Source organism: Rhipicephalus microplus, chromosome 3, assembly GCF_043290135.1.
Source record: "Rhipicephalus microplus isolate Deutch F79 chromosome 3, USDA_Rmic, whole genome shotgun sequence".
Taxonomy (NCBI): domain Eukaryota; kingdom Metazoa; phylum Arthropoda; class Arachnida; order Ixodida; family Ixodidae; genus Rhipicephalus; species Rhipicephalus microplus.
This window is the reverse complement of record NC_134702.1, coordinates 141,093,129-141,120,377: the sequence shown is the minus strand read 5'-3', so window position 1 is coordinate 141,120,377 and position 27,249 is coordinate 141,093,129. Positions and strand designations below refer to the sequence as shown.

The 27,249-nt window shown below is 43.2% G+C and overlaps 1 long non-coding RNA gene across 1 annotated transcript; it reads right to left on the bottom strand.

The window, feature by feature from the left end:
• Positions 1-1,823: 1,823 nt before the first annotated feature.
• On the bottom strand, positions 1,824-13,715 carry LOC142803954 (uncharacterized). Its single transcript, XR_012894389.1, has 3 exons — positions 13,560-13,715; positions 7,718-7,778; positions 1,824-1,956 (listed from the first exon to the last, which is right to left on the bottom strand). It is a non-coding gene; the product is annotated as an uncharacterized LOC142803954 (long non-coding RNA).
• Between the last annotated feature and the right edge of the window lie 13,534 nt (positions 13,716-27,249).

Genomic DNA, 27,249 nt, shown 5'->3' with positions numbered 1-27,249 from the left:
GGTAGAAGTACACATTCGCGAGCTTGCCATCTGGGGTGGCCCACTGGTTGTACTTCGCGCAGCGTTCGAACTGGTCCAGCCAGTCTTGTGCATCTTCATAGGCCTCACCATGAAAGCAGTCAGGAATCATGGGATTCTGAAGTGTCATGTGCGATGTAGCTGCAGTGGCCATGGTGGTTGAAGGAGGCAAGCGATTGCTGGCAGTTTCTGGAAAGGGATTGAGCTCGGGAGCTAGGCCTCGCAGACGGTGGCTGGAACGGTGGACTGGTGTGTCGACGGGTGGTAGTGATTCCGGGCTTGAATGTCGGGTCCGCGAAGGGGTGCCAAGCATGAAGACGTACCCAGCACTTCCACCAGTGTGACGACGCGAGATCGACGAGCACACAAATCGCCTCAAACGAATACGATTTATCGATCGCATGAAAACAGACTGCAACGACTTCTTCGTCTTTTACCCTCGGCCAAAGACACTCGCGCTCCTTCGTTGTCCTCAACACTGGCACATACGCGCGTCAATATTTTAGTTTGAATTTTTTAAAATTTTCAAATGCACAGATCAGTGGAACTGGCCAAATGTGTTGAAAGTTTTTATAAAGCATCCACTTTTATCTTTGTGAGCCCAATGAATACAATGCAATATGCTCAGATTTACTCGAACCTACGGTATAGAGATTTAACCTGGAGGATGGCAACAAAAGGTCGCTATAATACATTAGTAAAATTACAAACACGTCTACGACGCTGTAAAGGCATTATAGGGACAACCCACGACATATAACAACACCACCGCTATCTATAAAGCATGATATGTTGAGGGTTGACTAAATATTTTATATTAGGTTACATCAGCATTTGTATTATGAAAATCACATAATAATAGAAGCAATGAGGAATCAATGTACTACTTTAGAGCATACAAACGACACATGCCAATAACACAGACTAATTGTTGTAAGCAATCGAAATATCAAACGATCTCTTTTTATCCATTCCCTAGGGATTCATATTTCAATGTTTGTCAACACCTCTGTGAGAAATAACTGAAAAGAATATTATTAAGTAATGCACTCACTTTCAGGTGACTCGAATAAGCTACATTTTAAATACCATATTGTCTTTAAGTATGCAATTTCGCTTTTGTGTAAGGAACTATCATGCATTTGTTTAGACGCACTTCTGTTTTTGTTTCTTTTTGTTTTTATTATTTGTATACGTTTATTTAAATAAAAAAGAAAAGCACTTGGTTGGTGTGCTCTCGTGTGCAAGCTGTTTGTTAACTTTTGTGCAGGAGAACATTTTCTAGCTAGGTCATTTGGTATTGTGAATTGTATTCTTATAGAAATTTTGTTTGTCTTTTCATCCTGATTTGAACTAAGTTTTCCATGCTATGAAATACTTACTATATAGTTGTTAACGATTTTTGTAAAATCAGTACAGACGCTTTTTGTCAGGTCTTGCAATATACTTAGCTTCTGTAGCTTTGTTTGTGTAGTTCAAGAAAAATAAATCTTCCGTATATGAATCTGGATTAACTACGTCACCCATCCAAGAACTGCGTGTGCCACTTTGACATTTATGATTGCGCATTGTGGACGAGCACCATCAGATATACAGCCATACACACGCAACATCGATAGCAACAGAGCGGGCGATCTCCACCACATTTTTGTTTTGTTTTTGTGCGGCTATCGCTCTTATTATGCATTGTAGACGTGATAAGATTAACATCTAAGAGGTACAAGCAAAAAACCCAAAAGCTACGAGAAGCAATCGCACAAACACGCCACTTGTTTCAGTGTGCTGCATGAGAGCCTTTGCAAAACTTTTATGTCACACACAAATTTATTTCGCTGAGCAGTGCATCAAATTTGTACCGGCGGCACCAGGCATTTGGCCGTAAACACAGCGGCAGTTTGGCCCGCATTCCTTTACGGGATCGCCTGAATTAGTACATATCTGAAAAGAAAAACGAACCGGTGAATTAGAAACTGCTTATCTGACCACAGTCAAATCAAATCTGCTAATAATATTCAAATGATTGACAAGAACGGCCTATCAAACATGCATTATTCTGGGTATGCTACATATTTTCGAAGTACTGCAAATATTCAGTGTTTTTCAAGCACATGCCATATTATAGAAGCGGGACCGAGCATTTCTTGGCCTATGCGAGCGTAACGTACTACTTTTCTTTCTTTTTTTCTCTTTTTTTTCAGGGCATTGCGCACTGCTATCTTTTCGCTCTTTCTTTACTGGTTGTGGGAATTTGAACGTCATGCACTTGTTTGCGTGCAGATCACTTAAGTTGTCACAGACAACAGCGATAATCATGCGTTCATGTCCAGGCTGCAATTGAATGTTACAACGGGAAATAAGAAGTCACCTCAATAACGTCTAGAGCACATCACTATAGACGTCCGACTCTAGAGTTTTGCGAACGCGCAGCACCACCTGTCGACGCTGTTTTGAGTAGTGCAGAGCCCAGCTCTTTTGCGCAGTTTGCTGCGCAACCAGGTGCAACTACAGCGTCCTAAACAACGATTGAGCTAAATATTAGGTGTATTTGCGAACTGAAAACTCAGGAAAAGAGCTACGATTTTCTCTCCGCTATTTGGACGCATCACCGAAGCAACCATTCTGTCACTGAAAACGAATACCTCACTAATATTTGAGCGATACAGAAATTTCAACTATAGGTGTACGGCTGCTCTTTTGACATCGTGACTTACCACCACGCCCTCGGCTGGTTGTCTTCACTAAAAGATTCAAGTGACCTCCTCGCCCGATGGGTGTTACGTCTTCAAAAATATGATATTCGCGTGGTCTATAGCTTCGGCAGCGAACATTTGGACGCAAACGCCGTCTCCCTTTCGCCCTTACCTCATACCTTTCTGCTTCGAAGGTTTGATCTGTGATAATACTGCTATCTCCATCGCCGACATGCCATACGAGCAACGCAACGGCGCGTGGTTTGCTTCTCTTCTGGGCATTGTGGCTGGTTGGTCCACTTCGTCACCTACTCGCACGTAGTGTCGGTTAGTCGAGTGCTTCCCTACTCGCCAAGACGTGCTGTACCGACGCAACTACACACCCGGTAGACATCAGTGGCTACTCGTCATTCCACGTCATCTGCAATCCTAAATTTGTCCCCCGTTTCAAGACAACCCCCAATGTGGCCAGCAGGCTTCCTAAATGCTTATTCTAGCATCCGGCTCCAATATTTCTGGCGTGGTATGTACCGTTTTATTCGACAGTCCGTTTTGACTTTCTCCACATGCCAGAGACGTAAAACACCCTATAACCACGCCAGCGGCACCCGGGTGAATGGATGGATGGATTGATATGGCTGTACCCCCTAGATTGGGCGGTGGCTAACGCCAACAAGACGTAACACTTAGCGAACCAAAAACTAGATTTATTTTTTTTCTTTAAACGGTGAGGTTGAGCGCCCGTGTTTTGCAGTGAAGGGTTTATTTTCACTCGTGCCTTGACTTTAGCCACCAAAGAGATAACCTCCTTCCAGTTAACTCTATTAGTTTAAAGTCTATTATTTGAACAACTGTGCGCCATCATCCTGAACTATGGAGTAAAGCCCTTTACAGAACATTATCAAGTGTTCGGCAGTTTTCTCTTCCTCTCCACACGAACGGTGTACCGTGTCTATCCCTTCGTATTTGGCCCGATATGTCTTGGTTCGCAATACTCCCGTCCTGGCCTCAAACAGCAGAGCACTACCCCGAATATTATAATGAATCCTCTCTTTAGCAATTTTCTGTTTAAAAGTTCGATAGATCTCTAGTGCGGACTTCTTAATTATGTCAATTCTACACATATCGGTCTCACCTTCCTTCACCTTCTTTTTAACCAATACTTCTTTTTGGTTTGGCCCCCTGCTGTTTTCCAAGTATTCACCAGTCAATTTTCTGGTTCGCTTCCTCAATTTTGTATTGATATTCTTCAAGTACAAGTAGCTGAAAAACTTCCCAGCCTAATGCTCCTCCCCTATTTCTTTTAATTGCTTCTCAAATTTTATCTTGCTGCTAGCTTCCCCAACCTCAACTGATGTCCATCCCATATCACCTTGTACTCCCTGATTTGGTGTATTCCTGTGAGCACCTGAGGCAAGCGTACCTATTCCACGTTTGCTTAATTTCTAATCTTGTTCGAACTTCTGTTCTCATGCACCATACCGCATTGCCGAACGTCAGACCGGGAACCATCACCCTTTTCCTTATTCCTCTCACAACATAATACCTATTGTAATTTCACAATGCCCTAATTTTCATCACTGCGGCATCTCTGTTACCTTTAGTCATCACGTATATTTCGTGTTCACTAAGGTACTCGGTCCCGTTGTTTATCGATACACTTAGATATTCGTAGTTATGGGTTATCTCTAGCGTGACCACCTGTATTCTTAGCTCAGTACCTTCATTATTATTCAGAAGCATGACTGCTGATTTTTCCTTACTGAATGTAAAATCTAACCTATCTCCTTCATTACCGCACATGTTCATCAATCTCTGCAAATCTTCCTTTTCGGTCTTTAGCACTATATCATCTGCGGAAATCATTGCTGGTAGTGCCTGTTCAAGGAGTTTTGCTTGTTTGACGGAAGAGAGGTTGAAGCCAAGTCTACTTCCCTCTAATTCGGCCTCTAATCCTTGTAGGTACATCATGAATAAGAAGGGTGACAAAGGACACTCCTGCCTAAGCCCCCGTTTTACCTCTGTGGGCTTGGATACCTGTCTTTCCCACTTTATAACTACCTTGTTACCTTTATTGACATCCTTTAAAAGATTAGTGACTCCATCTTCCACACCTAGTGTGTCCAGTATTGCCCACAAGTCCTCTTGAACCACGCTATCGTCTAAGCTCGTGTAAGATAGTGTAAGCGTAGTTTATGAACACGACGAAAATGCGTGCCCGTTTCTTAGGACAAAAATGCTCGCTGTGGTGAAATCTCGGTACTTCAATTCATTGCTAGTCCTAACACTCAGCTTTGGATTGAAGTAATTCTCAACTTGCCGCAACTGGCGTAACATTGTTCCTCAAACGTCCTTTTTAAACACACTGCGGTAATTGAATCTGACTTATTGGTGAACCCTTGCGTATCATCTCTAATACGTCGGAAGCTGTAACTGAGTGCGCGCCATGCCGAGGCACCATCGCTTATTCGATTTCAAACGGCGAAGCAGTTTTTTTTCTATTGTGTGTATGTGGCTTGGGGCGTAGTTACAGCGCAACTCAAAAGAGGTCGTCACCGAAATAGCAGAAAAGCCGTTTCTACGAAGTCTACAAAAGAGGCTTTTTTCCAAAATTACCATTCTACAAACGTATTACTTTCTTATTTAGGTGAATCATTTGTTATTTACCCATCGCCATATTTATTGCTGCATGGGGTCAGAAAAAAGGCGGTACACTTTCTCTTTTAAACATTATAAAGTTGTGTGCCTCATCAAGTTGGACGACTATTGTCGATCGAAGTCTTCGTGAAATAGAGGAAAGTAAGCTGCCACTTCAAAAATATTAGCCTATCAATCCAATAGCCTTGGGTGCGCACTCACAACTTACCTCAGCACTCAGCCTATAAGGCGTTGTCCTAAACATGTAATATTGCCAAAAATAAAGCACAACGAATTCAATTCGTAGTTTACTGGGAGTGCGACATGCAATTCCAGTGTCAAAAACTTGTGGATAACTGCGAGCCATCCGCTTTTTCTACGGCGTATTTATTCTTGCGCCTGAAGTCCCCCCCCCCCCCTTGTATGAATATTTTTCTGCTTCTCACATGGTTTCACGCTGCCTGCGAAATTTACACGCCTTTGATCGTCCGGTCTAACCATATCATCACATCATCAAGTAACGTCCTCTTATGTGATCTCACAATGGTGTCACACGATGACGTTAGTCAGTTACACTAAAGTTTATTTCATCTCAATCATGAGGAGCTGCCTTAGAAGAAAAGTTATATTTGTCACTTGAGAAGAATCTGGGCCGCCTGATACATGAAAAGCAACAAGAACGCGTGGTTGGCACACGAATGAACATAAACTGTGAAAAATTATGCGCCGCACGAGTGAAAAATTAGGTGCAAACGGAAATGCCGTATACACAAACTAAATTATGTGTAAAGAGTTTCTTATTCGAGGCATTGCGATGGACAACATAAATTATGCAGAAACACAAAATGAAGCCTAAATGAAAAACAGTGGAATGAGCACAAATTAACTATATTTAAACATATTCTTGCTACCGAATATACAATGCACAGTTGAGAATACAACACGAATTTCAGCATACATACACAGCTTTAATATATTCTGGATGGTGTTTTCTGCATCTTCACGAGTAAGCTGATTCCTTATTGCCAAGTGGACTGCATTTTAATCGTTATTTTTCTCTAAAACTACTTATTTAAGAGCACAGCTCAAGTAAAACGCAGTATTTGTCCCTTTAGCGTTTTCTACAAAATTTCTACAAATGTTCGAGTGTTGTTGCTGATGGCTAGGGTATGCAGTTGCATATTTCTAGTATATTGGTATCAGAGAGGCATGGTTGCTACGAAACGGGAATCGCTTTTGTCTTATTTCTAGAGAATATTGGTAAACTGTGCAAATCGTGAATATATAAAAGCACCTTATTGTGCCAACTTTGTTTGCGTAGTAGTTGACATCCGCTAGAGAGACTGTTAAATAAGTAAAATGAGATATTTTCACACTGCCTCCTTAATTATAATATGTGTGGAAGTAGGCATTTTAAAATTTGCAGAGGCATAACTTACAACGTGATTGAAAAAAATTTGTTAATGATCTTTCTTGTTAGTGGACAGAGGCAGCCAAGTCAAACAATACATTGGCAGGTCTGTTACCGCTTTGAGTCTGTTAGCAAATAGTCTGTTGCCGCTTTCATAAAAGCAGTCACTGGCATTTATGAACGCCTCCTTAGCACGCGACCGCCAAACCTAGAATTAGGGTCACCCTCTTTTTTTGCGTGATAAAGTCCGACAAACTTCGCCAGTCAAATTAAAACTGAACCGCGGCAGATCGTAACTGCCATACTCCTGTAGGGCGTGCAGATTGAGAGAGTGCTGTTGCTCCAACCATAAATCGACTTCGCCCTCTAGTCACCCAGTTTTCGTTATCTGTGAAAGCCCATATGGCACACTTACGTTAATAAATCCACAATAACTATCTTCCCTGCTTTCGCCGTCCTAAATAGTGACGTCATTCTGTTTGTCAGCTAGATGCACTCATTGGAGCGTCTGTTTCGCATTCACTTTTAAATATGGTTGTTTTTCTTTACATCGAAATAATTATGAAAACCCTATATTTTAACTGCGAAGCTACAATGCCCTCTCAGCTGCGAGGACAGCAAATATTCTATTTGACCCTGCGCGCTCTCTTCACTAATTGTAAAGTTGATCATTTTTTTGTTGAATTTCTGCTATACTGCCGTAATTGCAGTGTTCGGCCTTCAAAGTTTAAGTTGTGTCCAACCACAGGAAAATAATAAATATTAGCGCAGCGAGCCAACAATACAACAACCTTTTGTTTTGGGTGCCAATCGCGTTTTTTTTGCAGTCAGTACTTTTTAATAATGTTGCCTGCTGCTTTGCTTGCCCATATCAAGAGACTGCAGTGAGCCTGTGCATGATAACCGTCAAGCTACCTCGCAAGACTGGCACTGTGGCTGCAGCACTTGCGTTATTGATTACCGTGTTAGGGTCGCAGGCAGTTGGTATCCCGTAGTTCAAATTCGCACCGGAGACATTTCTTCTGAAAGAAAATCAACAATACTTTTGTCACAGAGCGTCCAGGTTGTTTCTACGGTGCAGACAGATTCACAAAAATACACTGCCAACATTCCTAGGTTGACGAAAGTTCCAACTGATGCATGGGAATATTCTTTCTTTAACATTTCACTAACAAGCACTTCAATTTTGATCAACAGAATTTTTCTAAGATATTTTGTCAAAGATGTTCTTTGGATGGCCAAGAGATCTGTGAAAATTCTCATGCAATGGTATTTTCGAAAAATGGAAGTTTGCTTTAAACGAGGTAATTGAAAGTGCCCTTATGGAAGAAAATATAAAATGAAAACCTATTGTGTTACACGGATTATCTGTGAAATATTTTTGAGAGAAATGTAAGTTTATGCCCTCCAACTTCTATAAAATTTATTCTGTTCTGACTATATCAGTAAGAAATCGTAATACGATGACAAAATTTCAGTGTCTGCACTAGACTCTAATAAAAAGCTTGTCCTCTCTGTGTACAACTGTTCAACATGTTATGTTCAATGGAGTTAAATGAGACTTCAAGAGAAACTGAGAAAGCATTATAGATTATAGTTGTGACCTATATGCCACTTTGGAGACTCACTTTTGGGCATTTAAAGGAAGCAACTATTTAGTCATTCCGGTAATTGAACGAGTTGCAACTTGCTTCATTCAACACCGACGTTCTCCTGAAGAAATATTCTGAGTATATAACTTCTATTGCCCTTGTCTCAGTATTTGTGTTATACATGTTGGCCACATTTCGCGGCAAGCTGCTTGTTGTCCAAATCTTCCTTTATCGCTTGTTTTCTTTCAGTGGCCCGTAAACAAACATTTTACAGGCAAATTGCAAGCGTCAGAGGTCATTGGTGGAATTGGCAGGCTGAGTAAAAACATTTCCTCTCCCCCTCCCCTGCGAATGTGAATGCATTTCTTGTACCGAGAGAGGGAACCGTTGCTGTCAGATATTCGCCTTCACGCACTTCTGATGTCACCTTGAGAGGCACCCAGCCAACGAATGGACAAGAGTGAGGAGGAGCCTAAGGGGGAGTGAAGCAACAGGCAAAAGAGTGGACAGTGAGGGAAGGAACGGGGAAGCACTGCAGCTACTTTCTCCTGCATTCTCTCGCACCACCTGTTCCGGTAGCTAAAGAGTGAGGATAAGCGCGAGCACCCGCACCCGTTTCTATGGGAGAGGGAGTGAGAGCGGAGAGATAACACCTGCCAACGTGCAGACACCACCGCGGAGGACGCCGGATGCCTGTCATAGCCGACTAAGAAATGCATTCGCATTTCAAACGTGGCGTTAGATTTGTACTGTGAGGAATTGTGTGGGCAAACGCTTTTTAGGCAACCAACAAAAGACAGATCACGTGTTGCATGAACACTGGGCCGACCATGGAGATGGCGTTATACTATTTAAACATTGTTCTAAAGGTGAGAGCAACTACATGTACGAACCTAGAAAGTTCGTGACAGGTCGTATAGATGTGTTTGAATGACTTATTCGATGGCACCTTTTTGTAAGCTTTGAAGTATTCTGGTTTGGTGTCTCATATTCAGTGACGTAGTGTGGAGTAGGTGAACCGCATAACTGTTGAGAAAATCAGTATGGGGTTTTTACAGGCTTTTTTGAATGCTTGACATTACTGCCGTGTTCGCAATGAAGGGAAAAACTAGCGATATATAAACACTGCAAAAAATTGGCTGATTCTACGTACAGTGGGAATCGATGATACGCGAAACACGAATGAGAAATGTTGATATGCCACTTTAAAATCAGCACAATGTTACGAGGTGGAGGTAAATATTGCCGTACATGACTTCCGTGTCATGATTATCATGTTTGGATGTGCCGTTTACCTTCGTCCTCTATTCACGTCCTTTAAGCATCCTTTAAGGGGCATAATCAAATAATTAGGTTGCGAGAGGCAGGCTTTCCGTCCTATGTCCTCATTTTCGCCGCTCAGAAGGTACTGCGCATGAAGAAAAGGAAGGAATGCCCCTTAAAGAAGGCACATATCGAACTACCGCAACTTTGCGGTAGTCCCATATGTGCACAAGTTTTCGCATAAAATAAAAAAAATGTGCAAAAACGTTCAACCTTGACGTTGTGTTTTGCGCAAGTGGAAAACTGTTGCAAATGTGTTCCAGAATTGAATTACAAAGGAGAATGAAGGCAGGTCTTGTGAAGAAAGGTTGTGGTGTCAAGCGTGTCAATTCCTTCACCAATTGTCGATCTAATGTCGTTTATTGTATTCCACTGTCTTGCGGAAGGTTATACATTGGGCAGACTGGGCGCTGCTTGAATATTCGCCTGCGAGAAAACTACAATGCGCTGAAACGAGCCCCGGGTTTACATTTTTCCGCCCATTGCAAAAAGTGTGGCTGCGTACCTCATTTTTCGCGCTTATATGTCTTATACAGCCATCATGACAGGAAAACTAGAGAGATTGCGGAAGCCTTTTTTTATTAAAAAGAATATTGATAGTTGTGTTAGTTCACCGTCTATATCCTTGTTAGATTGTGAAATCTCGTTTCTAGACCTGGTCATGGTGGAACCTTCTCCCCAGTTTTTTTCCTTTCGGATCTTTCTAGTATATACTTTTTTCTCTGAATAAACTGAGTTTCAGTCTGCGCTTGTTTGTCTCTTCTCTTGTGTCCCGTTGGTTTGCGCTTCGAATTATTCCATTATGAATTTTTACCAACTAACCCGCCTGTCAACTCTATTGGAAATCTCATTTACCTTCGGCGTCTATTCTCTTCCGGTAATACCGAATTCGGTACATCAGAAGCTAGCGAAACGGTGGTGAGCACGTCATGAAGGACCCAATATACTCCGACGCAACGTCGACGAACGCACAGGCTGGGCGCAGCGACGCCACGCTAGCGATACGCGAGCACTCACAAGTCTGAAGCAAGACGCGACTGGCGCGAAATGCGACATGCTGCGTTTCGCACCGACGACGTTACTTAGACAGCATCGCGTCTGCCTCTGTTAGTGACGGAGGCACACTATGTGCACTCAAACCCGCATGTGTCAAAGCAACGCAGTGCGGGCCTGCGAGTACAAGGCAGGCAGATTCACAATGGAGGCCAGGGGGCAGATCCACTGATCTCTACTAGGAGGGTATTGGCGTATGGCGTGGCATTGCCGGCGTGACGCGATGAGATTAACGCCGGCGCGCTCGCATCTCGGGTTACGTCGAAGAGTATTCGCGCTTTGAGTGGGGCGTGTATAATGTCCTTACATGACACTAATCACTATTCACCTACCTTCGTCATCCAGTCACGCGACGTAATACCAAATTTTGGCATATGTGAAGGTAGTGAAACGGCCGCCAGCGCATCATGAGTGTGGGACGTAGTACTGTTGTTATTTGACACGCATGTAGTGATCATGTTTGGACGTGCCATTGACCTATGTCGTTTATTCGCATCTCATAATACCGAGTTTGTTACATGTGAAGCTAGAGAAACGGCCGCGAGCGCATCATGAGCGTAGCATCTAGTCATGTTTTCGCATGACACGCATCTCATGATTATTATGTTTGCACCAGTCGCATACCTTCGTCATCCATTCACGTCCTGTAGTACCAAATTCGGTATATGCAAAGCTTGCAAAACGGCCGCGAGCACATCATGAGGGTGGCATGAAGTCATGTTGTTACATGACAAGCATGTCATGAGTTTCATGTGAGGGTCTGTGACTTGTGTTCGCAAAGCAGTCATGTCATACTATACCAGTATCGTAACATGTCATGTGAAAGAAGCCACCGCAAGAGCAGCAAGATCACGAAAGGTTAATTATAACAATATTGACATACATATCTTGATTTTCAGGTTACAACTAGTCAGTTATATTCGTCATACAGTCATGTTATGTCATACGAAATTTGGTATCGTATCATTATCCAAACGGCCAGAAGAGCTAAAAGCCATAAACGGCTAGAAAGATAGATAGATAGATAGATAGATAGATAGATAGATAGATAGATAGATAGATAGATAGATAGATAGATAGATAGATAGATAGATAGATAGATAGATAGATAGATAGATAGATAGATAGATAGATAGATAGATAGATAGATAGATAGATAGATAGATAGATAGATACGCTCAAAGTCGCTGAAGTTCGCCAAGAAATGATTCGCATTTAAAAAAGCTCCGCTCCGTCTGAGTGAGCTCCCATTACTTATACATCTGCCGCGAAAAAATCGCAGTCTGCTAAGGTAAGAGACACTGATATAATAATGAACCAGAGCACTATCGGGCAAGAAGGGGGGAACTCTTCGAAAACTAAGAGGGCACGTCGTGACTGTCTGTAACAGAAGCATTAGGTGGTAGTACCACTATACTTCGCCGTGAAGGTTAGTCATGGTGTTTGAAAGGTAGACTAGTGGGACGTTTGCTTCGTGGTTTAAGAGCAGGTGACGGCCAGCCCCACACGCGATATGATTTTATAGCATGAGCCTTCTGAGCAAGAAAAATGGCGAGCCCAGATTATCTATGCTTCATTGGTGTTCGTCAGCACCGCTCTCACGTTTTTACTCGTGGGAAGATTATACGGTGCGCGGCACAGTGTTATTGATTTGAACTTGTTGCGGAACATTACGGTGACTGCAACAACCCGTCGAAAAAGTCAATATATTCATTGATATGTGGGGTTCAACGTCCCAAAACCACCATATTATTATGAGAAACGCCATAGTATGGGGCTCTGGAAATTTCGAGCATCTGGGGTTCTTTAACGTGAACCCAAATCGGAGCACACGAGGAGAGACATTATATTAGCTAACGCAATAAGAGCCTCGTTAGAGGTGACCAAGTTGAAAAAAAAAACACTAAGACTTCTTTTTTTATGGTTTGCTCCACCATTCGCATAGTCAATGCAAAACTGAATGATGTCGCACTGAACAAACCGGTAGCCATTTACATGGTGTCAAGCTTATATCACGCAATGGACAGAGTGGTGGAGCGTAAACTGCTTATGTTTTGCATAAGTAGGTCGTGTTCATACCGCTATGGCGCAGCGTGTTGCTTGATGAGTCATTAGGGTTAATATAGTTCCGACCAGTTCCTTCACGGAACCTTTGAATCACTGCTCGGCTTCATACTCATAAAACACACCTGCAGCAATGGAGACTTGCAAAACCTTAAGATTTCAAACATGAGGAAAAAATCCGCGCGGAATGTTTTATGGAAGGTGTGTAGGTGATGCCTAAGCACGGTGTTTTACTTCACTGACTCACTATCTCATAACTTTTCATCTTTCCGGCACTCGTGGGTGTGCTATGAGCGCCGCTCGAGGCGAATGCTGCCAGCACACACTAAAGCGTGGCATTCGCACGCAACCTCGCAAAACTTGAGTTTTACAGATGTGTATAGTCCCATCGCTATCGCACCTTGTCTTTTCAAAAAGCGCTTTCATTCCACCTCAACGAACCTAAATGGAACTTTCAGAGAGAATATTATCTTGCTACATTTGTTTTGAACTACTGGTGCAATGCATTCGAGTAAGACTGATACGTTCAAATAACGGAAGCATAGATAGCAGCGTAGTGTTGGGGTTAAAACAGGAAGATCAGCCTGGAAAGCGTGGAGCTGTGGGTTCAACCCAACCAGCGTAGTGAAAAGTTATTTCAATGAATTGTTGGCAGTGGTGACTGATGCAACAAACAAATGGACACTTCTCGTTAAGCAGGTGTAGAAATGCCTTATCATTTCAAGGACTCCTGACTACATCACTAGTATCTTTTTACGGCGGTATACTCACTGATGAGCGAGCATCAAGACGACGGCAAGAAAGCTCAAGGCGGTAATCTTGAGTGAAAGCATATTAGAGCACGACGGCTTCAACTGGTGTTCTCGGCGATTAGCAGTTCCAATAAGCCAGTGTTTTTATGCAACCGCATTGACGTCACACTTGGCTTTGCCGAAGAAGTTTTCAAGTGCTATCACAAGAAAAAAATGCTGATAGTTGCACTTCTTTTCTATAAAGGTCACGAGTGTTTTGTTGTTGATTGATATGGTTTTTAAAAATGTATGCCTCTTTAGAGTGAACGAATTAATCTTTCATATTTTTGACATAACACCAAGAGACTACTAATAATGCTCCATGGGAGTGACGCTTCTTCTAACTACCGCGCGCTCCACTTCTTATGATATTAGACAAATTGTGACACGTACGGTCGAACGCACTTATATTAATAGTCATGTGGTACGGAAAGTTTATTGTTATAACTGCTACTTCCTCTACACGAGCTATAAAAATAGAAGGATGGCAAGTTGTTGCGAGAACACTGTAATATATCAGATATGCCAACGCACGTTAGGGATAAGGATAACAATCCTTCCAATTTTTTCAACACGCTTCAAAGTTTGTTGGCATCCACATGAGCCCCACAAGCCTTATAAAGAAAATATATGCGATCTGGAGTTTTAGATGCTGAAACTCTTCCAAGTCTGAAATAATTACTGAAAATGTATGTTCGAAAGTGCATTGGCAGAAGCTACCCCCAGCTCACCTGCCATAGTACGTTTCAAAAGTAAATTTTCACATGGCTAAAACACTGTGTGGTGAGGCATGCCACTAATCAAATTGTGTGCTCATGGACGTTCGGCGACGCTGGGGGGCATTGAGGGAGCGTTCAGTAGTTCTAATTTCTCGTTTATTAACAGGAAAGTGCTTTATGTCGTGGTCTATCAAAATTTCAGTGACGTATTTCCGTCACAAAATGGACATCTAAAAAAACACGATAAGAAAAAAAGTTGCATTAAGGAAAGTCGAAACCTTGACCTCTCGGCTGGCGACACCTTCTGCGGGACACGCTACTTACTGCGCCACGGTGACATGCCTTATAGCATTTGAGAACACAGTTTTTATATCTACCACTGCTTCCTCGTAGTACTTTTGGTAAAGCGCAGTAATGCGTCATGAACATGACCACATTATATCCACTATTACTGCCTTCAAAACGTCGTTTTAATGGGTATGTCTTATGCGGTGAATTCCGAGCAGGAGGATTGCAATTTTGTCTACGTCTTATCACATGGCCAGGTGGCGACCATACCCAAAGCGTCGCCGTGGTTCATAGCATCTATTCATATCGAAAATTGTTCTACAGTGAATGGCGCAACGTGCCAGCTTCACCTGAGGGAAACTCCGCGTTCGCCGTTAACGCCCTCACACTGCAAATACTAGCTGGCGAACAGGAAAGACACAACATGCGTTGTGTTTCCATCTAATCGCGAAGTGACGGATAGGTGACCTTAGCCAGTATTTGGTGTGTAATGAGTCGTGCCCTTCTGGCTGTCGCACCACTTCGTTTGATCTGCTCTCACCGCTAATTACTTGAGCGTGCACATGCATCAATGACCACAGTGACAAGTTTAATCATTAACCAATCGTTAGTTATGGACGTACAGTCATCAGAACAAATCTTTTTCTCTAAGCGTCCACGTGAATGCGTTTACGAAAAATGGTGTTCTAGCTGCACCACACTAACAGGCATTTATTAAAGTATCCCATATCAATATACAGTAAGCACTTAACTACTCATCTAAGGCGGCGTGTTTCTTTCGCGTTATACTGATTCCTATGACGGAGAGATTAAGCATGTTTTTGTGTGTTCTTTTCAAGAATTTCGTGTTCTATCATCTTTCAGCATAGATACTCCAATATTCTTAATCTTTTTTTATAACTAGTAACATGACATTAGGACAATTCTCTCAGCGGGATATTTCACCATACAAAACAGACAACTATAGGTAACCGAAAAAAACAAATTATGTAAAACAGACACAATGCCATAAATATTTTGAGCCGTTGGGATCAAAGAATATGGTGGTTACCTTAAACAAAAATTAACATGAATAAAAGACTTGTATTGTTAAAGTATTGCTGCAACGGTATTACATGAAGCCTCCTTTGTTTCGTTTCATGGCAGTAAAAGCAAGTACCATTTTATCCTCTTTTCACCCTATTTTCTGCTCTCTTTGTTTGCTATCTCATGTTTGTCTGTTGTTCAATCTCCTTCTTTCCCACTCTTTCCGCTTCTTTCTTTCACTTTCTCGTTTTTTCTGTAGTTTTGTATTCCTTTCCATTCGGTTTTCTCTATTTGCATTTGTCTCTTGCTGTAGCTCTTTTCCTTATTTGCCATTTCTCTTTCTGTTTATTTCATTTTCTTGCTTTGTCTCGTTTTTATCTTTCCCGTCTATGTCAATAACTTGATCGTTTTTTTTATCTTGTTTGCTTACAAGTTCTTTTTCCTTGTTTAGCTTCGTTTTATACGCTGCAGATGAACAAGAGGATGAAGACACTCATTATCTCATACATTAGGTTCTGTGTGCTCCTTGAACGACAATGAAAGTTCAAGTTAACGATTCATTAGCTCCCACTCATTGTGAGAATCGATTTCTTGCGAAGCTGTCAGCGAGTGATTCGCTATGCTGCATTTATTGGCTTTATGTCAAGCGTCACGAGGTTCATTACAAGTGCATAGTTGTGCACACATTGTGGGCTTACCAGGAACGGCGACTACACTGGCATTCATAAGGAAATGTATGTTCTTACGGAATGTCAGCGCTAATTTGTGGCACAGACGTTTGTATTATCCAAACTATTATCGAAACTAAGTGAACTTTACTGTGCCATGTTATGAATGTTATTCATAACATTAGTAAGTACATTCCTTGGAATTCCTGCAACACTTGAATAAAGTTTGCTGAATCACAGAAATTTATTTACTTATTTTTTATCAATTTCCTTATTTATTTATTTATTCTGGGAAAATTTCGTATGGACTTCACATGAAGGGTAGGTGGCATTAAAACGTGGCTTCAAAGGAAATAGTTAAGATACAGCTGAGTCTGTTTCTTCGATAGCCTTCTTGAAGCTCACAAAATCGCGGATGACTGCTGCCTTTTCTAGAAGGCCATTCTAGTCTCGGGTGGTGCGCAAAAGGAATGACTGCTGAAAATATGTGATGTGAGCACGTGGACGCATCACGGCTTTCTAATGACTTGTGTGATGACCTCACTCAGGTGGTTATCACGTGCGGATGAATGAAAAAAATATGGAATAGATAGGGACGTGCAATACGACGACGAAAACGAAGGTAGGTTGTTTTAACTGGGTCTTTAGGTTGGAGATGCTAGAGTAACGGGAGTAATCTGAAGCAATAAATCTGGCTGCTTGGTTCGGAACTGAATCCATAATTTAATTATAATTAGTTTGGTGGTGGTCAAAGATAGCAGATGCATATTAAAGTTTAGGTCTGACAATGTCCATATAGGCGAGTAGTGTGACGAAAGGTGGTGCCATCAAAATCTTATGACGTATGTAGCCAAGGGCACATTTAGGTTGGGGGGTTAACTGAGTGTGTTATGTAATGCTGTGGTCACCCCATGATAGGTCGCTCGAAGGGGGGACACCTTTGTATTTTATCGAGCTAGTAGCACCTAAGTGGCTTATGTTGTGTGATACATAGGAAATGCGCATTTAGCTGCCACGAAAGCATAGCTTTCACTGGAACCACGATTGATCTTACGCGACATGTAGCCTTTATCGTAAATGTATACATGTAATGTCTGTTGCCAATTCATGCACCCAGGTAGCTCAGTGGAACAGAACTGGGTTCTCACGGGCTACGCTGAGTGGCCTGGTTCAATTGTCATTCTAGCAGGGGTGTTTTTTATTCACTTTTCTCCTCTTATTCCGCGCGATTGTGATTACAGATGCCGGTGCCATACAACTGAAGCACCAGGATGAGCCTGTTTGGATTTCTTATCAGCTTTTGCTGTAAAAAAGAAGTACCGAACATCTGTGCTCTTTAGTGATGCGCAAAACTATGTGCATTCCAGTGGAGTTTGGGATAGCAGAAACGTGTTCAACATCCAAGTGACCGTATTTATGGCCTGTTTTCTTGGCCTCTCAACTTATTCCTTGACTTACCAATGTGCTAGTTTTCTATCGGGGATTCACAGCCGATGTTGATAATTCACAGCCGATGTTGATGTTCGAGAAAAGGCCAGGACCACTAATTTTTCAACAGTTATTAGTTCAAGTATTTCCTGTTTTTTTTATTTTGTCTTGTTTGGCTTTGTAGCCTGGTGCAGTACATTAACGCCAGAATTACGAAGACAACGATGTTGCTGACGTAACTTGTGAGCAGTCCCTAGCATAGGCACTGTCACCCTCCAATGGTAAGCTTTTTGCTGAATGTACCATGTGGAAAAAAAGAAGGCGATGTACAGGCGTGCTTTGCTGCAAATGTTGTCGAAAGATGATAGTGTGCTGCTGGCCAAGCGGCCATTTATATTTTACGTTGCTCAGGCAGTGCGTAGTCTTTGTTGAATCGGCTGAATCAGGGAGGCATTGATAAAAGAAAGGAGGTGCTACGTGAGGTAAGGACGCCATCTGGCTGTGGCGTCACAAAACATGAGCTCGTGCAGAACCTACGTCCACTGCCAGGTGACAGCACCATAGCGTCGGCAGAGCACTTTATGACGCGTACCGTAGCATTTTCAGCGCATCGTCGAAACACTATGGTCTTAAAAATTACGTTTCTATATTTATTCTGGTGAAGGAACACACCACGAAACACCTGCGTAATCGATGTTGAATCTCAAATATGCGTAATATTTGCTTTTTTATCGACAGTGTTCACAAGTATGAACACAGCCCAGATGATAGCTCAAGATGATTGCGCGTTCAACTTGTGCTGAAACTTTGACCGGGTGGCTGAATCCTGTGACAGACAGACCAACGGAACAAAATTTCTGCGTTAAATTATTCCAAGCAAGACTTGGTCTTTCAAAAAAAGTAATGGAACAGATCACGTTCCCCAGACGAACGCTCCTTCTATAATGGAGGCGCCGGCAAGACAGACGGAACAAGCATTCCGAGCAGGGGAGACGGGGTGGCCTGGTCGGACGTGAACACTCAAGAGACCAATGTCTGTCGGAGGTAGCTGATATGGCATCCAAGCAAGAGGGATGGCGCAAACGGCATGCCTCCTCGTCGTGCTGCCCAGCAGACTAGACGCAGAAGAACTGAAAAAAGTTGCCTGTCTTGGCGCGTCGAACAAGTCTGCTAGGAAAAGCCATGGCAGCTTGGTCCACGAACATATAGTGAGCGCATTGCTTGAACTGTTCTGTAGAAGCAGATAGGTCTTTACTCAATTTATTTGTACTCTCTGTGGTCGTAATTAGAACGGTTTGTGTACCATTACATGCATATGTGTCGTGCCTTGGTGTTTTCTTCAATGTAAATAAACCCACTACCAGAAGCGATCGTGTTAGTAGCATATATAGTATTTAAATTTCCGGCGCCCATAAGTGTGAATTATATTTAGCGTTACAACAAATTATAACACCACAAGATAGCAAAGACTTGGGCTAATTGTTACTTTTCTTCAAAGGTAAAAGCTTGCAAGAACGTTTAAGAACGTAGAACAGAGTGGGACTAACAGGTGCGATGTCTCACAACATTATATTTTAATAAGGAAGTCGTATATCTGCATCTTTTTTAAAACAAAATTAAGTCGTCAGCCAGAGTTGTCATCTGTCCCAGGTCGCTATACGTCATTGCATGCTGTTTGTCATGCAAAATAGCATCATCTATTAAGTGGCGGCCCACTTCCGTTATCATTGTTTCGCCTACCACAAAGCAAAGCGGGGCCTGCAAATCTTGAAACTCTTCTACAGCGTCAGTGGAAGTGCCCTTTGGTAAATAGTGAGTTTTGATTATTCGATGAAAGACACACATAACGGTCGTATTAACTTGATGACTAGCCTAACAGTTCAAGAATTCATCCTTAATTTTATAACATAACACGTGCGAGTTTCCAACACATTGTGTGCAGAGCATCATAGCGCATTATCAATATATTGTCTTACGCAATACTAGTAATGTCCATCACTGGCCTAATATGAGTGCTTTTAAGGAGTAATATATATTCTTTATACCGGCGATTCCAGAAGTCTTTCTTAAATTTGGTCGCTCTATACGACTTTTAACAAGCTCCGTAGGGGCGCTGGCCAACACGTCTGCAGTTTGCAAGTTGGGAAGCGCCGTCTATCGCTTGCCATGTAGGAAATGGACAGGTGTTAAGATTTCTGGCTCCTCTGGTGCAGAATACAAATACGTCAGCACTCTACTACTTATGAACGCTTCGATTTCTGCTAGGACCGTGCTCATTTGACTAGAATCTTGAAGAGACCTTCATAGAGCTTTTAACAAGTTGTCTTTCACTGACCTCACCATACGCTCCTGAAATCCGCCCCACCAAGGAGCACGGTCAGCAGAGGATTCCCACGTGTTGCTACGAGCAGACAGATAATCGCCGACCTCACTTCCTCTATTAGTGTCATACACAGCCCGAAGTTCGCGAGAAACATGCTTTAAACGTTCGCGTTTAAAGCATGAGTAAATCACTGAAGGAAGTCCACGACGTGCAGTGAAACGCCTAAAAGCTTCCAAGAAACTGTCTGCTGTTGCGCGTAAAATAAGATGAACAACGCGTACCACCGCGGAAGTGAATAGCCCGATGTATGATTTCTTCCCCCAGAAGCGCTCTCAAAGTTCTGGGATGGTTGTTGGGACTGTTGCGTGCAGAAGCCTCTGGTGTCAGCCAGTGGCGATGAGTTCAGTGGCGATGTGGTCACCGGGAAGGAGAATCGGGTGTTTCATGCCCTCGTGGTACTCGACATTTCGAAGTCTTGTTTGAATTCTCAGCAATCCATCCTCTTCTGCAAGAAATGGGTTCCAATCCCGATTTGTCGACACCATGGGTAAATCTCGCCCAACCTGGAGGACTGCCCATGCATAGTCGAATTGATGTTTTCCGGTAACGGTGTCTACTTCCGCTTTTTTCTTTCGCATCATCTTCAACATCGCTCGGATTGGGGGTCAAGTGTTTAAGCCATTCTTCGTCTTTTCGCAACCAAACTGGTCTTTGCTACCACTTCTCCCTGTCTGCAAGTGGCTTTATTGACGTGTCGCGGGAAACTATCCTCGCGGTGTTTTCCGTCCAAGCGTGTAGCCCCTTGAACGCTTCCGTACGATAATTGTGCAGGTCTGTTGGTAGAACATTCAAAGGCGTGTACACATTGCACCTTTGATGACGCAATTCGATGATTTTATTGAAAGCATTGTGAACCGTTTCATTGTGAGAGGATGGTAAGTCTGCATTAGTGGTCTCTAAGCTTTCCAGCTGCCAAAACTTTCTCAGATTAGAGCCTGCACGTTCCTGCATCTGTTCATCATTCATACAGCAATCCGTCCGAAGTACACAAACGTTTGAATTTGCGCGTGGATGAATGGTTTCATTGTTTATTGGCCCTTGGAATGCCCAACCTAGTGCTGTTTTAATGAAAATGAGACCTTCATGCTCATAATGCCAACTAACGTCTCTTCCAAGGACTTTCCAGAATTACTCTGAGCCAATCAATAGGCTGATGGCTTATTTTTTAGCTATGTGGGAAAAGCAAAGTGCATCAGCCACTCGTTGACGACGATTCTGAAACCCTTTGAGGAATTCATGACTTTGTGGTACCTCAACAATGGCTTCACAGATGTGTCCTACTTGAATGGCTTCAATGACACGCTGAACATCATCTTACTGGCTTTGCAAAGTTACTTGAACTAGTCTTCGACGCGTACATCGACCACCATGTTTGGTTCCAAACACGTCGACGGGAATGTTGATTTCTCCCAGCACCTTTAGGTTCAATTTTCTGGGAACGTCTTCTTTGATAAAAGAGCGCTACCTACCATTATTCAGAATGTCTCTTATATAGCAGGATTCCTTTGATCCGTTTATTCGTCCTCTGAATGTTTGCAATAGTATTGTATCAAGGTTTCTATTGCTATCCAACACAGCGTACAAGGAGGTACTGCTCGTAGCGTGTTGTGCTGGCGTCATTATATAAAGAGCTTTACTAGCCTGTCTAGAGCACATTGAAGAAGCGTGTCTTCCATGACAGTGGGAGCAGCTCACCTTCCGTCGACAGTCTCTTGCTCGATGTCCTTTTTTGGCACATCTGAAGCAGCACCGAGTTGTCGACAGGAGACGCTTTTTTTCCGAATCAGGATGCGATGCGTTGCAGTCCAGCGTTGAGTGTGACTTCTGGCAGAAAAAGCAAGCCTCCTACTTTGTAACGGCACTGTTCTAGAGGACTGCAGCTGATGCTGTCAGCTTATTCTCACGGCTGCCGTGAAGACTGCAGCTGATGCTGTCGGTTAATTCTCAAGGCTGCCGGGAAGAAGTAAGTCGTCGCTGGTAGCTGGTGAGCTCTCTGCACTTCGACCTCGATGCGTAGGTACTCAAGCAACTGTCGAAGTTCTTCTTCCGAGCTCGGCGGGTTCACATTTGACGCTTCAAGTCACCGTCGTCGGTGATATTTCACCATTTCGTCCTGTTGAATCGCTTTCATTAGCACCCCGTACAACATAGCAGAGTAGCAGGATTCCGAGATGCCGAGGCCTTTGAGCCCTCTTATGTTGACTTGAACGAAGTCGTAAAGGCTTCTCAGGGCACTGGCATTCGCCGACGAAGTGACGGGATGTAGAGTACGAAGATTTTCGAGAAGCCTCTGCTCAATCATGCGCGCGTCTCCTAACTGCTCCTTGAGTATAGAAAAGGCGTCCTCATAACTGTTGTCACTTGTGAGTATGCCAAAAATAGCCTTTGCCGCAGGGCTGTCAAGAAGAGATCAGAGGTAGTGAAACCCATCGACGGTATTGAGACGTGGGTTCTCGTATATGCAGTGTCGAAAGAGGTCCCAAAACGGTCGCCATTTTGTGGGAGACCCGTGATATATCATAAGGTCTAGCTTATAGGAAGCCATGCTCCTGCGCCGGCGGAAATATCTGACGGCGCTGCTTGACGCGGCAGAGAAGAGTCGGTTGGCAACTCACCGTTGGACCTGGCTGGCTCTGATGTTCGGACAGCCAGCTCCTGGATGTGATATTTAAGGAGGTCTACGCTCTCTGAAGTTTGCTCCTCGTACTTTAGCACCGAATACATGTGCGTTAGCAACTCGTCATTCGTCATGTGGGTGTGCAGTGCTTCGTTAGCCTTGGCGAGCTCATAGGCGCTTTTCTCCAGACGCTAAAGAATGCTGTGAAGCCCCGCCAAGTCAAATTCATCGGAAGCTAGAAGCTCATCAACGGCATTGATGATCTTGGTGCTGTGTCGCCGTCGAGCTGCTCTCTTGTTTCGCAGGTGTTCCATGGTCCTCCTTGAAACCGGGTCGGGTTTCGGCGCCAATTTAAAATCCGAAGATTTCTTTCAAGGAAAACCGGCTTCAAAGGGTTAATACGCCTAGAGATGAAGGGCAGAGCTGAGCGTTTCGACGACCGTTTTATTGCGGCGTAGATCTAAGAACCTTCGTGGCACGCGCATTCCTCGTCGTTCTCTTCCTCCCCTGCCCCCTTTGTCCACTGTTTTTCATAGCGCGTACAGCGCCATCTAGTATATCGTCCCTCAATTGCAGTTTGCATGCATCTCCAAGGGACAGCGCCATGTGTTTAATGATAAGGAAGACGCTACTACGATGGTAAGCCGGATGGAGTGACGGTGATGAAAGACCGACTAGGTGATGCTATAAGGAGTTTCGCCCATAAAGCAATAAGCACTTTCTGGCAGACTAGTACTTGTTGCTATAATAGTTCCTGCCTCTACAAACCTTGATCTGCAACGAAAGTGATTTTAGCCGCTTCTTGTTGCTGCAGACTGTAGCAAATCTTTGCAAAAACGAATCGCTACCTAATAGCGATAACTCAAGTCATAGGGCATAGAGCGGAGTAATGAAATAAATATGCCGAAAAGGGCGCTGGCGTGGTATACTCTTTGAAATAGGTAAAATTAGCAAAAACGTCCATACTTTGTTATAGATGGAAGGTAAATGATGGATTTCTAGGCTATTATTCTAGTGTTGTTGTGTAACAAAGGACTATTACACTATCTCTGTTTATATTACATTTACATGATATATAAACAAAGGAGAAATATTCATACAGTGACAGAATGAAATGCAAAATGGTTCATGTGTGAATTAGGAAACTGGTATTTTTGAAGGACACAAGAAGAAACTTTAATTTTGGACAGATCATTCCACATACCACATTTTGTACCAGATATTACAGCAGCTATATCAGCTTGGTTAGTGCCCGTTAAGTTAGCTTGAAAATAGTTGTGCATTACAGACTTTTTGCCAGAGATGGAGTAATTTAGGAAAATCTCAGCCAATAAGTCGGTGGGAACTTTAGACGATAAATTAGTGTTCTTTTCTTTTTCCAAGCCACACAACAAAATTACTATGTTTACCGTACACGTATACTAGTTTCCTTTTGATGCAGATTTTTTTTCTCAAGCTTACACGAAAATGCTTGCTTTGCATCAGCGTCGGAAATGAACGTCAGAACAGATAGCGCGCAACGTAAGCAGCGTGGTAGCCACGCGTCTGCCGACCTGCACTCAACTTCACCACGCCCTCTTTCAGGCGCAGTGTGTGTTGCGCAGTGTGTGTGACACATTGACAAGTACGTCTGGTTGATGTACACGTGAACACAGACAATAATAATTTCGTGAGAAACTCTGCACAAGCATCGAAAAGCGTTCGGGAAGCATCTGCCTGGCTTTTTCTTGGTTCACTGCCACTCCTGTGGCCTCTTGTGCAGAAAAGAACAAGTTTGACTAAGTTTAGTTGTTTCGTAACACAGATTCGTCATTACACGTCGCTTCCGTGCCTTATTGATGCTGTGTGACTTCTTAAGCATCCATGGAATAAGAAATTAGGCACATCCAACGTACAGTGGGAATCGATCATATGCGAAGCACAAATGTGAAATGTTGATAAGTCACTTGAAAGTGAGGAAACGTTACGAGGTGAAGGTAAATGATACTGTACTTGACTTCCGTGTCATGATTATCATGTTCGGAAATGTCGTTTACCGACGTCATCTATGCACCTCACGTGATACCAAATTTAGCATATATGCAGTTTGCGAAACGGCCGCGAGCACGCTATAGCATATTTTGTGATGTTCTCACATAACACGCGTGTCAAAATTATCATGTTTGCACCAGTGTTATATTTTGTCATCCATTGACGTCAATTAACACAAAAGTTGGTTAATGTGAAGCTAGCATAAGGGCCACGAGCGCATCACGGAATGTCCAATGCAGCGTTCACGCGCGCGCACGCTAGGCACAGTGACGCGACGTCAGCAAAATGCGAGCACTCTATAATCTGACGCCAGACGTGCGAAGCGTCTGTCGGTGCGGTCCGACGGTGACTGGTGCGAAATGCGACATACTGCATTTCACGCCGATGCATTGCCCAGACAACACTGCGTCTCCCTCTTTTGGTGACGGAGGGACGCCAGACGCGCTGAAACGCGCATGCGTCAAAGCAACGCAGCGCGGCGCGTACCGGTGAGTATATGGCAGGGCCAGCGCCTGGCGTGAGAACGCCAGCGTGACCCAACGCCAGCGAGCGCGCGCACCGAATCACGTCAAAATCTATTGGTGCCTTGACTGTGGCGTGTAGTCATGTTATCACATGAGACACATCTCACGATTATCATGTTTGCACCAGTCCCATACCTTCGTCATCCGTTGGCCTCACCTAATACCTAAATTGGCATATGTGAAGCTAGCGAAACGGCCACAAGCGCAACATCAGTTTGGCGTCTAGTCATGTAGTTTCATGACACGCATGTCGTGATTATCATGTTTGGATGTGTCATATACATATGTCGTCTGTTCGCCTTGCGTAATACCGAGTTTGGTACATGTGAAGCTAGCAAAATGGCAGCGAGCACATCAAGATCGCAGAATGTAGTCATGTTGTTACATGACACGTATCTCATGTTTATTACGTTTGCACCAGTACCATACCTTCGTCCTCCATTCACGTCCCGTAATATTGAATTTGGAGTAAATGAAGCTGGCGAAACAGCCACCAGTGCATCATAAGCCTGGCATGTAGTCATGTTGTTAAATGACACACGTCTCATGATTATCATGTTTGCACCAGTCGCATACCTTCGTCATTCATTTACGTACTGTAATACCAAACTCGGTATATGTGACGCTAGCAAAATGGCCGCGAGCGCATCATGAGCGTGGCGTGTAGTCATGTTGGTACATGACACGCATGTCATGATTTTCATGTTAAGGTCTGTGGCTTTGGTTAGCCTTTCAATCATGCCATACAGACAGCAGTGCCGCTGCCTGTCTCCTTCTTTCTCTCGTCCCTCGTTATTGGCGCTGTTTTTATGTGAATTATGTCGCACCTACTCGCCCAAGCAACCACGTTAGATACTATATCAGTTTTGCAATTCGCCCAGTGAACAAAACCACCACAAGGGCTGCAGGCCATGAATTGAAAATTATGACGTTCATGACATATATGTCCTAATTTTCATGTTTTGACTAGTCAAAGATGCCCTTCATATAGTCATGTTATGCCTTATCAAGTTTGGTATCGACACCATCAATGAAACGGCCAGGTGAGCTAAAAGCCGTAGGTGGCTAGATAGATAGATAGATAGATAGATAGATAGATAGATAGATAGATAGATAGATAGATAGATAGATAGACTGATAGATAGACGGATAGATAGATAGATAGATAGATAGATAGATAGATAGATAGATAGATATATATATATATATAGATAGATAGATAGATAGATAGATAGATAGATAGATAGATAGATAGATAGATAGATAGATAGATAGATAGATAGATAGATAGATAGATACGCTCAATGTCGCCGAAGTTCGCAACGAAATGATCCGCATTTATTAAAAAACTGCGTGTAAGGACGCAAGTTCTTATGGAGTGGTCTCCACACGTAAAGTCTGCAAGTATGACATCACATTTCCTCATTTAGGAAATGAGATGTCGTGAGACCCCACTAAGCATATGTGCATTATTACCTATACTGTCGTTATTTATACTCTATCAAGAAAAGTCATGGAAGAATCATGAAGAAAATGTCTCTTTTTCAAGTGCGCAATGAATGATTTATTGAAATAAACTTCACTTGTAGCAGGCTCTTTGTACTTCAGCCCTGTGGTGGGGACCTCTTTAGTTCAGGTAGCCATGGCTCGCTGCCGACGCTCGAGCCCGGTTCACCAAAAGTAGCTGGTGGTCTGGGTCTCGCGTCACCAGCAAAGCCTCCTACTGGTGTTCGAATGCTTCCTCGTTATCTGTTATTTTTTTCTGTTCGTTTGCGTTTGCACTTGTCCGTGGCGATGGAGGTGTGCCCGGATTGTTGCGACATTTCAGGATCACGTGGTGAAGAATAATTGATTGATATGCAGGGTTTAACGTCCCAGAACCATCATATGAATATGAGAGACGCCGTAGTTGAGGGCTCCGGAAATTTAGACCACCTGGGGTTCTTTAACGTGCACCCAAATCTGAGCACATGGGCCTACAACATT